Raw genomic sequence first — 14,482 nt, forward strand, 5'->3', positions numbered from 1 at the left:
TAGAAAATCTTTTTAAAAAGAGTACATTTCTGTTACATTGCATTTTTTTTCCTACATCAGTCGCAATGTTTATGAAAACCATCATTACTATTCTGTATATATGCCTGTGCTTTATCACATTTTTCTTGCAATATTTGTCTGAAGAAATAATAAATTCCATTTATAGTGCCAGAGAAAATCTACTGCTTTCAATTACAAAACCGAACAATAACTGTGGAATAAACCTAATTTTATGAATTTAAAAAGACCATGTATATCTTATTAGAATTCTTAGAATTAAGTGAAATTCTATCTATCCCAAAGTTATTAGTAGGTGATAATCTAATAATATTTTATGAACCTTAGAATAGAATGCAGATGAAGGAAATTAGTTCATTATACAAATTATATTTAATACAAACCAACAAAAACAATTGTAAAAAATCACATCTTCCACTGTGCCCTAGCATCTTAAAATCTGGTTTAGAAATACATTATAGAAATGAAGATATCATTATACGACTTTAGTGGTAATGAAGGAAACTGCCAAAATGTCATCTCCTTAAGGTGCTTTAATATAAGTTAATTTTTGTCATTTTTAAAGTATTTTTGCAGAAACACAATTTCCAGGAATACTTTTGCAGTTACATCTATGCATCTATGCAGTCTTCTCTAAATTGAAAATGTTTTGTGAATTTATCAATGTTTCTGCACCTTCCCTCTCTTTTTCAAACTTCTGGTCTCATCACCGGATTTCATTAGGAATGGAAAGCTCACTCCATGTAAACCTAATCTATATAGAGGTATTAGATTATTTAGATTATAGTCTGAGGATTATTGTTAAAAGATTGTGATTAATTTATCATTTCTTGGTAGCTATCAGTGCAGTGGGTTTTTAAAATTTGGATTACAGAAATGTCCAATATTGTAAATGTGCAATTTCCTGGTTCCTGCATCTCTTGATCTAACAAAGATCCATATCCATGATCTCTCCCCTGAATTTTTAATGACAAGCAAAATCTGGGGATACTTCAGGCTGGGCTGTGTTAGCTACTGCATTTTTTAAAACCACTTGCAGCCAGTTAGATGTAAAAGAAAGTACTTTTGATTTTTCTTAGCAGAAAATAAAAAGTTGGTAAAATTTTGATTGATGTAAGTCAGAGTTCTGGAACTTACGTTAATTTTGAGGTAGCAAAATTCTCATATTTCACTATACATTCATCATCCTATCAGAAGTCAACTTCCCTGACCTTTTTGTACTATACTGAATTTAAAGAGAAGGAATGATAAAAGGAATCTTTTAAAAAGTTTTTATTTAACCATGAAACTAACTCTCAGTCACCATCTTTAAACAGTTCATTCATTCAAAAAACACCACTCACAAGGGTCTAAATATGAGGTAGAAAGACAAAAGCTTATTTTTCAAGAGGAAAAAAACTTTAAGTGAACTAAAGAGTACATTACTGCATGAAGTACTAGAAATTTGAAGAATATGACCTTTTTTCTTGCTTTGAGTTTTTTTAAAAAAATATACGAATATCATAACAAATATAAATTTCAAACATTTTTTTCATAAACCTTTCCAGAACAGAATTCATATGACCACATAAGTCTGAAAAAGTCTTATTAAGAAAAGTCTTATTAAGAAAAAGTCTTATTAAGTATTCTACTCTCTTTTACTTGTGTGAGAAGCTTACAAATTAGGCAAATATTCTACAATATATGCAAATGCATTTTTCTGGACATTTCTGATGTTCCACATCAATTTCAAGCACCCGCACTGGTGTTAATAAACAAAATTAAAGTCATTCAAAAAGCAATCTACAAACCAAGATAGCCTTTATCTAGCAATAGCACAAAGGAATTCAAAAATTCTTATATAAAAATGATTGAATGGGGTTTGTGGGAATATTTGGCATGTTCTTAAAAAGATCTCAATATTTATAGGTCCAATTAAAATGAGCAACATTTTCATCTAATGAATCCTATTACCTGCAGCATCTGAGCTTCATGTATTTTTATAAGCTATTCACTACAGCACTGAAAGCTGTTCTCATCTGTAGAGCAATATCTGATTTCAAGATTCTGATTTAATGTATGATTTAAGTGCCATGTGTTTCACAGTTCATAATTGTTTATTATAAACAAAACAAGCCACCATAATTGGATGCACTGTAATACTTATGAGAAAAAACATTTCAAATGCAAAACAGTTATGAATATGGTGGTATTGTTTGACTACATGAGAGGGTTAAGTAGACTTCCTTTCAGAACTGCATTGAGTTTAAATATATTGTTGGTATCTGTATATTTCTAGTGAAACAATGAGTGATTAATAGGCCTGCTCCATCATGTTCTTATTTCTGTTCATCCCTCAGTATGATACCTATTTTCTGTTGCCCTGCCATTTCATAAGGCCTGATGTCTATTCTATCCTAAAAAGGTCACTTTCATGATTCTTAAGATTATTCCCTTGTGATTCTCAATGGGTAGGATTTGTAATTCCTTGAAAAAGTGAGCTAGTCTATAATAACTTAAGCAAATAATTTTCATTTAATTTATTTCATATTCCACATTGTTTATATAGTTAAATTCCCATTTGTCTCATGCCTTATAAATCACCAACACTGTGATAACTATGTGCCTTATTGTATAATTGATAGTGCATGTAAAGTTCCTTATCTTATCACATAGTTTCTGGCTCCTACATAAAAATTTAATAGAATAATAGTATTAGAAATAGCATTTTTGATACTGGGAAGGATCCAGGATAGCATCTGGAAAACATAAGTGGATCCTATGTATACATCTGTTTCCCACTCTGAATCTTCCTATGATTTTTTTTATATTGATTTATTTTTCACATTTTTGAACTGCCCATCTCCCTCAGAAAGGAAATCTGGTTGATGTACAATTTTAAAGGGACATTAAATCAGAACAGCAGTACATACCTATAGACCTCCATAAATACTTTATGTTACAACAAAAATCCCTGCATGGATTCTCCTGTGACTATGTAGAACAGATGAGAAGGAAGCTAACCACCAGATTGCAATAACACAAGCAAGCAGTTAGATGAGGAGACCCAAACTCATTGGTAGCATCATATTGCAGTGAACAAGGTCATATATTCAATTTTGCAGCTACTAAGATTGTTGGCCAAGCAGGACTAAAATAGCCAGAGAAATGATTGAAGCCTGGAAAATGGGCTCTTTGTCAGTCAAGAAGAGTACTGACTTAGCACCAACTCATCACATATTTCGGAGCTGAGTATGCAGCAGTACAAGAAAACAACAACCTATGACTTAATAACCAACCATCAACATCCTATTTAAGAACTGTATGTTACACACAACCAGGTACCACAAATGCTATGCATAGAACAGCCCAGACCATGCATTCTGAGAAAGAGAAGTTCCACGAGAATGGATCCAGAATGAATCTGTAAGCTGAGAAGACTAAACCTCTGGTTCCAGTGACCGACTCAGATTGGATCCTGCAATATTACCCTGCAACAATTATATTTACTTTTATTTGTGATGAATTTATTCATTGTTTTTAGCCTTGTTGTATGCTGCTGACAATCGCTTTTGATGAGATAGGCAGCAGTATAAATGAAATAAATACATAAATTGCATATCTTATATTCATCCAACATCTCTCACTTAGAAGCAGATATAATCAATGCTCACTTTCTAATAATCAAGACCACTGTGTTTTCAATACAGTCTATAAAAATAAATTATTAAAGAATTGTTATTAAGTAGCTTATGTCTAACCAGTCAATTAGCTAATACCATGGGTAAAGGGGGAAACAGTGCCATGACAACTTTATATATAATTATATAATTGGCATTTAAATTGTAGTGATCTAAACCCCACCAGTTAAAAGTAAATCCTAAACCATATCTCAAAAGAAAAGAAGTAGAAAACTGCATTGATATTTCAACTGATTGATTGATTTTCAAATATATTTTATCTTTTAAAGTGTTTTGATGGATTCTTGTCAAGTTAATTAAAGCAAAATTAAAGAAATAAATTCTTTAAAAAAGAGAAATCTTTATTTTAAAAAATGTGGGTTTTTTGCCTACATCACTTAATTTTCATCTTTTTCATTTGTCACTGACAACAACAGCTGGTGAGCTGCAATATTTTTCAGGTTAAAATGAGAGGTTTTGAATTATGTGATTGTATGTTATTTTCTTTGATTGGCACAGAAATCTTCTGTATTATATTGGACATGAAATTTCTGTATGTAATTTCTGTATGAAATTTCCCCTATCATTATAACACATTGGCTTCACACATCCACAGAAACAATTGATTCATTAACAAATAAAGATACATGGAATTTCTATTTGTTGTATATATCAAAGCATAATATTAAGGCAAGATTAATTGAAATATAAATTAGATCCATATGTTAAATATTTCAATGCTTATTAGGGAAAATTGTACATGAAAGACTTCTGAAAAAAATAGCTTGGAGAATAAGTTTAATTCCTCATGTTATATGGTATTTATTTATTTATTTATTTGTTAGAGTTTGTTAAACAAAAGTGAGAACAAGAATTAAAGAATAAAAATACATTGACAGGAACTATATGCACATTAGTGCACTTATGCACACCCCCTCTACTAACCACTTAAGTATGATGTAAGGTCCATGGAAGTCAATTTGTGACTGAAACTATGAAAATTGGTAGCTGAAACAACTGAATCAGTAGAGCATTCCACACTTTGACAACTCTATTACAGAAATCATATTTTTTACAGTCAAGTTTAGAACGATTTACATTGAGTTTAAAGCAGTTGTTAGTTCACATATGATTGTGATTAAGACAAAACGTCATTTACAGGTAAAACATTATTCCATATAATTTTGTATGCAATACCTAGGTCTGACCACAAGCGATGCAGTTCTAAGTTATCCAAACCAAGAATTTCGAACCTACTAGCACTGGAAATTCTATTGTGTACAGAAGAGTGCAAGACTTTTCTCGTGAAATACTTCTGAATGTGCTCAATTATACTGATGTCAAATATATGGTGAGGATTCCAAACAGTTGAACAATACTCTAAATTGGTCTAGCATACGTTTTATAAGCTCTAATTAGCAATGCAATGTTTCCAGAAAAAAACTGCAAAATTAAATTTACAGCTCTTAATGCTTTTTTAGCAATGCTGTTACAGTGAACTTTGGAGCATAGATCATCAGAGATAAATACACCTAGGTCATTGACAAAGTGAGGATCATCAGTTAGTTCAATGCCACCTAGCTTATTCTTGACATTCTGATTACACTTACCAATATGTAAGATAGAGCATTACATATTAGGGGACTGGAGGCTAAAACATATGAAGAACATTTTCAGGGATTGGGTATGTCTATTTTAAGAAAAAGAAGGACTGGGGGTGACATGATAGCACTGTTCCAATATCTAAGAAGATCTAAAGCACCTGAAGGCAGGACAAGAAGCAATGGGTGGAAATTAATGAAGCAGAGAATCAACCTAGAACTTAGGAAAAAATATCTGAAAGATACAACAATTAATCAGAAGAACAACTTGTTCCATAATTTGTGGGTGCTGTGACACTGGAGGTTTTAATAAGAGATTGGACAACCATTTTTCTGAAATGGAATAGGTGATTGAATATTGAGCAGGTGGTTAGACTGGAAGACATCCAAGATCTCTTCCTGTTATTCTGTTATACATACTAATCCAAAATTCCAAATCCAATACACAGGAAAAACTGTGAGATAAAAAACTTTGAGATAATTATACCTTTAAGTATATATATATGTATACTGAAAGCTTATTTAAAGCATATATTTAAATATTATATAATATTTAATGTATATAAAATAATACCAGATTTTCTTCCCAGATTCCATATGACTCTGACTATGTTGAATGAAGAAATCATTAAGGTTTTTTTTAAAATATAACACCAGATTTATCTTTAGAAAGACTACCAAAGTGGTCAAGTGCCAATAGAAATATCCCCATGTTACCTAGGCATGGTGTGTGAATTTCGGCTGAATTAGCAATATTTTGTTAGGTAGCTCTCCATGGCAGCCTTCTTTCTTGAGAATAATGCACAGAATTTTCCACTTAACTCTGATATGTGAAATATTTCAGACAGAAAAACAGTGGTGGGATTCAAATAATTTAACAACTGGTTCTCTGCCCTAATGATTACTTCCAACAACCAGTTCACCAAACTACTCACTCCCAAACCGGTGTAAACTGGCTGAATCCCCTCACTGCAGCAAAGTTTAGTTCTGCCCATGTCTTAGAGAATGTGAGTAGACTTTGCACAATTTGACAAAAACAAAGGCTAAAATATATGCTACATCAGTTGTTTCCACACAGCAAGAATTAATTTCTCAGTGAGAATCATCTTTCAAGTAACTTTTAATGGAAGTTTGAATCAAATGTGTTCAATATTTGTTTTTTATTTTATTTATTATCCTTAATAAATAAATTAGATTGATACTTATGACTATTTCTTGCTTCTTGGTGATATAAAAATTGCTTAAACAAATCAAATGATTTTTCCTAGTATGATAAATTATTCTACTTTGTTCATACATATAACATTTCAATAATAGCTATTTACTTGGTTTACTATTCATGTGGGCACAGTTTACTCCAACAAGTCTATAACTGACTAACGCATATATAAGACTATAACTCTTTTTGACATGGATTTAAATCACTTTATGTTTATTTGACAAGTATTTATAAAATATCTTAGGAAAAAGAGATCTGTGAACATCTTTCAATAGTTTCATATATTAAACATAAAAACAACAACTCAGTGCAATTTCTCGTCAATAGGCTCAGAATAATGAGAATTCCATATAAGTTTGTATAAGAGAGAAAGAAATGATAAAAATCTTTCCTAAAGAGAATAGGATATTTAAAAGAAAGACTATCATTGGCTGCTATCTGACAAAATATTCGAAAAGTTAGGATATGTATAATGGAAGATTGAACTAGATAGTGAAAAAGCCTCGCATGATACAGGATGTTCTAATAATCAAAAACATTTGATACAGATTGTGGAAGTCAAAGCTGTTTCCATGCTTAAAAGACAGATCTTTTGGGGAGATAGGATGACATTATTTTCATTGTTTCCATGTCTCATTCTATTTTCCCATTTTCCTTAAGCTGCAGCTAGATTTTCATGGGATATAAGGTCTAAGGTAAAGGATTAATTTGCAAAGGCCATTATTGTCCCTTCCTCACTTGCCCACTCCTGAAAGTCCGAATCTTTGTAATTTAAAAAAAGATTTCTTTTTTTTTAAAAAAACTATTAAATAAGAACATAAAAATGCAAAAGGAAGCAAAAGCTAGTGATGGAAAGAAAGACAAAGGTGTAAAGAAAAAAGAAAGAAAAAATTGTAATTTTTTCAGTGCAGTAGAGTACAAAAAAGAAATTGTAACATTAACTTTTTGTTTTCCATTTCAAAACATTTCACACTATTTTTTTAAATAAAATCATTCTAATCATGAAACCTGAAATCAAAGTTTCACGATTTTCAATTTAGAGCAAAAAGTTCAGAAAAAGGTTTTAAGTGGAAACAAAACTAAATATTTTTTTTTCTTTAATGAAAACAATCAATTTTGTCATCTCCTCAACTCCATTATCGGTCACCCACTCTTCCACTGAGGAAATGAATGTCCCTATCTATGTTTTTTCTCCATTGTCAGCATGTATAGCAACAATGTTCCAAATTTTCTTCCAAGCTCTTTGTGCATGAAACCTGAAAGAAAAACTCTTCAGTTTTATATTTAAGAATCTTATGAATTCAGATAAAAATCTGATTTCAATATTTCCCTGTTTGAAAAAAACACTTTCTAATTATGTGATTTTACTTAATGCATTTGATAGTTTGATAATTAAAAATATGAAACTAAAATAAAAGTACTTGGTTTTGTCAAATAGGGATACTTAGATTACATAAATGGATGTTATCCCTTTGGTCTAGCTACTTTTGCAGGGTTGTACAAAAATGCTAACAGCTGATAGGGATGTAAGTAACGTCTTAATTTCTACTATGATCTTCTAGAATTTACATTTGGCATTATTAAGTTATATTTTCTGATATATAATTTAAGCTAATATATGCTTATATACAAACATGCTAATATATATCTTTTAACCATATAACTAGAATAAAGGCTCTTTAAAGGTATAAATCATTAAATGGGTAAAACCTATGAGTAGTAAAAAATATGCATAATCATTTTCACTGTGTTATTTAGCACATTGTGCTATTTATACTAAAATGTGAGCATGATTACTCAATTATTTTTCACTTTCATATTTTTCAAGTTTTATTGCAATAAGAATATGTAATATGCAATTTCCTGCACCCAGCCAGAAATTGTTTTGGGAAAGAGACATGAAAGTGATTTTTTCTATGATTGGAGACAGTAACTGTATGTATGACACAGTTCATTATGGAAGTGCATATTTATAGGTTTCTATGGACAGTGAAAGCTAAAATAGTATATTAAAATTTTTAGAAATGTTTTACTACTTTGGGTAAAAGGTTTCATTTTTTTTAAAGTGTGGATAGTTCAGTTACTATCATTAATTATCTGGTTTCATTTCAAATTACATATTTAAAAGTTTAAATCAAGTGCTATACTGCTCCACAGTAGTTTTAAAAATAGTTTAGTTTTGCTGAAGGATTACAATACTCGTGCAGTTCATGAATTTGAGTAGAAACCCTATGGGAGAATATCTAATGGTAGCAATTATACAACATGCAGCAGATAAAAGTTCAACAACATAAATATTGACAGCAATTAGTGAATTAAATGCACAATTTAAAAGGTAAGTGCCAGTTGAGAATTAAATACTTCAGCAGAAACATTGTTTGGAAGGAACAATAGGAAATTATTCCACAAAGTGTTCAAGATCATAAATGCATTAATACTAAAAGTCTTTGATCATTATATTAGAAGATATAATGTTTAGATTATTCCCAACTGACCTGGGAACATTTAAGCAGAAATGCAAATATCACAAATACAAAATGCCAGCTGAAGCACACACACACACACACACACACACACACACACACACACACTAGAAGAAAGAAAAGAAAATTCTGGCAAGGGAATCAGAAAGAATGAATATTTAAATGTCATACTATTCTTTATAAATGCAGGTCTTGTATCATGTCGTGTCCACCAGCATTGAACCTCTGATTATCAGAGTCCAGATAAGGCAGAGGGGAACCGCACGCCTTACCAATTGTTCTATAATATATTGAAACCTGGGAAGAGATTTTGAGGTTGATATTGCAAGCACTGCAGATACACTGTGAAAGAAACCTTATGTCACTGTGACAACTCACTGATTTCCCATGAGAAGCTATTAATTCTTTTTAACTAATTTAAAAATTGTATTGTAAATTTCAATATTCCAAATTTATTTGGACCCTTAGTGTGTTTATCACTATCTAAGAACCAAATGGTAGTTAGCTTTCTGCATGTTTCGAATTCTTTAAATTCTTAAGCTTATAATTAAAATTTTCTTTCATTCAGGACTGAAGGCAAACTCACCCAGCATTTTCAAAGGTCTCTACTAGCTTAGCCAATTTCCAAAAGTGATTAAAAAGTGATGTTAGTGTCTTATAAAAGTTGTGGTTGAGATAGCTATTCCCATTGCCTCCCAGACCTCACACTTGTGGTTCTGGGAAGTAATGGGAATAGCCATCTTGCTCACAGCTATGGTTGGTACCTTTTATAAGACACTAAGCTCACTTTTATGCATGCCAAGAATAAATGCCATATACATTATTATGGGTGGAATTATGATTCTTTCTCATTTTCTCTTCCTCAATCGATTTTTCTCATAGACCATCAGATGTTTGGAGCAACTGCATCATGGAAGGGCTTGTGGGAGAAGAATTTAGACTCAAGAAATATCTGCTAAAACAGATCCAATAACCATGGCAAAAAGCAAGGAACCAGTAAGTAGAAAGCTTGAATTTTGAACAGAAAACATCATCAGTTTGCAGGGAAAAAATTAATTGTTTATCAATACACAGATTGCTGAAAATGTGTTCAACATTTTAAATCATGCTTGTTTTCTGTTTAAAAATGAATTAAAAGGTCTGGATCTCCAGAACTGATGACCTCTAATAATAAGTTAACCAGATACAGGTAAGCTTTTACCTGGGAGACTACCAGTGACTACTAAAGAACAAGGAAGATTTGTAATCCTAGAAAAACTAAATAGCAAGCCACTTCTGTTAACACTGCCAAGGAAAACACATAGTTTACTTTTACAAATGTAAAATATAGTAGTTTTGTAGAGGATAGCAGCATGAATTGACATGAAAAATGATACACTAAAAAACAAAACAAAACAAATATATTTCTTTGCTTGTCCCTTCATGCAAATATGGATGTGATTATGACCCAAAGCCAATGAATAATGGAAGGTAAAACTATATATTAATCTCTGTCAGCATCACTGTAAATCAAATATTAAATATGTCAGTTATAGAAATAACTTACATTTATATAAACATTTAGCACTGTTGCCCTGAATGAGTCTAGAATAGAGTTTACTCTAAGCCTGCCATTTTAACATATTTGAAATTATTGTTTATGAATGCATTTATCCACAGAATGTTATTTAGCCAAACTATTATTTTTATTTTCAATTCACCTGTACCATCTTGATTTTATTGTAGCTTATTACAGCATTTACTTCCCTGAAAGGACATTGCAAAATATCTGAAGGACAGTGAAGAAAATGCACTGAAGCATGAAGGCTTACTGGGTACTGGAGAGACCAAACTTGCCTGGAAGACTAAATGAAGAACAGGAAAGAATCATGGCAAGGCAAATTATTACATGGCTGCAACATAAAAACAAAAAAACAAAACAAAACAAAAACTAAGACCAAAGCAAATAAAAAGACTGGCAATGACTAAGAGCAGAAAAGTTGAAGAAAGGGGCAGAGAGGCTAATTTTGGCTTTATAAGACCAAGATTCAAAAACTAATGTATACAAAGCCAGAACTGAGCAGACAGCAACAGACAACAAATGCCACATCTGCAAAGAAGCTGAAGAAACAGTGGAACATCTAGTTAGCTGCTAAACAGAAGATTACATAGACTGACTGCAAACAATGGCATGGCAAAATAGCATCAATGGTGCATCAATCAACAGCATCTGCCTATCTCTTGTCATTGAGAAGCACTTAATAAGGTGGGTAAACATGCCAAATAAGTCTAAAAAACTGCCTGACTGCAATGAACCATAATGTACTAAAAGATCTGTACCCACATTCTTATCTTTTAAAATTTCTATATTTGTGATGGTAATATTTTACATGTATCACTCCATAACTTAGTGAGCTTCAGAAAAAAAAAATACTATGAGATTCATTTGAAACTTTTTCAACAGTAAGTGTTATTATCAAAACTACGTCTGAAATATTGACCTTCTGAAAGTATAGAGAAAACTTTCTGCATTCTTAAGTAATATTAACTATTTATGCAATTTTTATGCATTTTGAATACGCTTAGTTTATACTTCATTTACATTCATATAAGAAAGGAAAACAAAATGAAAAATAAATAAACAAGCAGTGCTGAGCAATCCAAGCTCACCAGAAGCTAGCATTCAATGAATTCTCTGGCTATTCCATATATCATTAAATTGGCTGATAGGATTTTCCCCTTGGCCCATCCCTTAAACTGTTCTTCTGTATTTGCCCTTGGTTTTTGTTTCCTTGTTTCAGTCTGACTTGCCACAATAGCCATCCTTTAATGGCTATATTTTGGTGACTATGTACTTCGCCATGCAGAAAGCCTAATGCTAAATCTACATTTTAGTATAAAATCATACAAAAAAAATTTTGTTTAGGATTTTAGAGAACTGTTACAAGTTACTATATTAAGTAACAGTTATATGCATCAGGATTATAGTTCAATTTTTTGTTTCAAGACCTGCCTCAATCTTACCTTCTGCAACTCAAAGCCTTCTTCTGTTATTATTGCTGTTATTTTCTGCTCTGTTTATGACTGAATACCAAAAACAGAAGAATAATCAAACATATGCATGAATGAAGGAAAAAACAAAACTCCACTATAAAACTGAGTAATATAAAACAACATAAATTTGATCCCAAGGCCAAATTTAAAATGTTTCCTGATGGCAACTGCAATAGAAGAAAAATCAGCTATTTTATTGAGCTATTAGTGAAGCAAACCTCTAATAAAATATCTGCTGTCTCACCTTCAGGCCAACCTAAATACTTAGTTAGATGTTGAGTTATTACTCAGAGAACCAGCTATCATAGAAACAGCAATGCAGAATTATACTGAAATGTAGATATAGACATTTCTTGAAAGTGAATATCAGTACATCTTCCCTGATGTACAGCACCATACAGGGTAAGACCTCAAGTTGTGCTTTTGAAGACTGAGAAATTAATTTAGATCAGTAAAGGCATTTTCAGGGTTAGCATGATTAGAAATTAATTTATAAGGCCGCGCCAGACTACTTTCTTGGCTATAATTGTTTTCTATGAAGACAGAAATCTATCAGTAAAGTTGACCTGAACTACAGGGTTCTTCCCTCCCAAAAAAGGAGGGAATACTAAAATTTAGTATTTTAAATAGCACTTTATCATTTATTTTACTTTATTATTTATTTGGTTTGTCCAATAAAGACTGAGTATGATGCTGTCCTGGGTCCCTCAGGCATCGGGGGAGATGGTCAATCAGATGGAGAGCTGTCCACAACCACAGACATGGGAGTATCAGCTGCTAATCCGCAGTGGTGCTGATAGGCAGCTGATTTCCTCTGATGAAGAACAGCTATCTACTCCACTCTCTCCAAGGGCAAGGAAAGTGAAAGATAGGCAAGCCCAGAGAAGAGCTGCAAGGCTATTTTGGAAGAGGTCACCCCACCCCTCCTCCCAAGGAACGCCTTGAGGGGAGTAATTTAAAGACAAGCCATGGGGAGTTATTCTTTGCCAAGAACAATTGAAATAAAGAACTCTCTAGAGGCCTACTTTACTTTGACCACCTAGGTCATAAATCACACTCCCCGATTAGTTTTTTTACCCATGGAAACTGCTAGAATAAGGCCCTGCAGTTTTCTTGGCAAGGTTTTTTATTTGTTTTGTTTCCAAATTATCTTTCAGAACCTTGTAATTTTCTTTGTTTGGTTTCTCTACACCTTCTTCCTAGAGTTAGTGAGAACAAGAGAAAACCCAATCTAATGATATCCAGAAGAGCTGGAATTTCAGTTTCATAAAGAGACACATGTAATCCAACTATCTTAGCCTTTATTAAGACTCTGAAGACCTGGCTCTTCTTCCCAGATTTTGGACCTGGAAATGAGGTGATTTTGCTGGGGTTTTTGTGGGGGGAGGAGCATTGTGGATTCATGCTGTTAGAATTATTAATCTTTGTATGTCATCCAGAGTCACTACTGTGATCTAGATGGATGTATAAATCATTTAAATAAATACATACATAAAATAAATAATTAAGGAGATCTGGGAACAGGACATCTTGCATTGTATTGATTCTATTCTGCCTCTTAGGTGTCATTTGAAAATAACTGCTCTTCTGAGTATAAGCTATTATATACTGACTCCATTGTACTTCCAGTATATATATATTTATATATATACACACACACACACACACACACACACACACACACACACACACACACACATATATATATGAAATTTGGATTTGAATCCAGGTATCTATCCGTTTATTGATGAAATCCAAATATATTTTGCTGTACTCATCAAGTAATGCTACTCTTCAAATAAATGCTTGCGGTCGGTAACAAATAAAATACAGGTTAATAAATTGAAAATAAAACCAGATAGGTCAGAGATGCTCACTATCAACATCAAATATACCCATACCTTTTTGGTGTATGTATTTATCAATAATCAATAATAAAAACAATAAATGACAATAATAAACAAATAAATGTTTCCTCATTCAAATATACAAATGTGCCTACAAATCTTTACATTAAAAAGAAAAAGAAAGTAAGTAAATTTTGCTATTTCCAATCAAAAAATGATTTGGTTCTAATTGGATTACCATTATATACTTATTTCACATCTTGACATATAGCAGTTTTTAATATGCAATTCATATTTTGTCTTAAATTAGTATAAATTCACAGGATCCTATTTTAAATATCAATTTGTCACAGGCTTCTTAACCTTCTGACACCCTTACACTGTGTTGAGAATTAAGCCCATTAGTATAATAACCATAATTAGTCATGATTATTTTAATTAGGACATTAGTTAATGATCTTTCATTTCACTGCTCTTGGTTGATCTAATGAATGAAATATTTTTCCCATAAAATGGTACACTGGAAATATCTTCTAACTATTGTAGTGAATAAGACTATGGTGATTAGTATCATTTTACATTTGAACTTTGCTTCTCCAACAATAGTATGAACACAATTATT

Source organism: Pseudonaja textilis, chromosome 6 (assembly GCF_049901715.1).
Source record: "Pseudonaja textilis isolate UNSWEBS1 chromosome 6, rPseTex1.2, whole genome shotgun sequence".
In the NCBI taxonomy this organism is placed as follows: domain Eukaryota; kingdom Metazoa; phylum Chordata; class Lepidosauria; order Squamata; family Elapidae; genus Pseudonaja; species Pseudonaja textilis.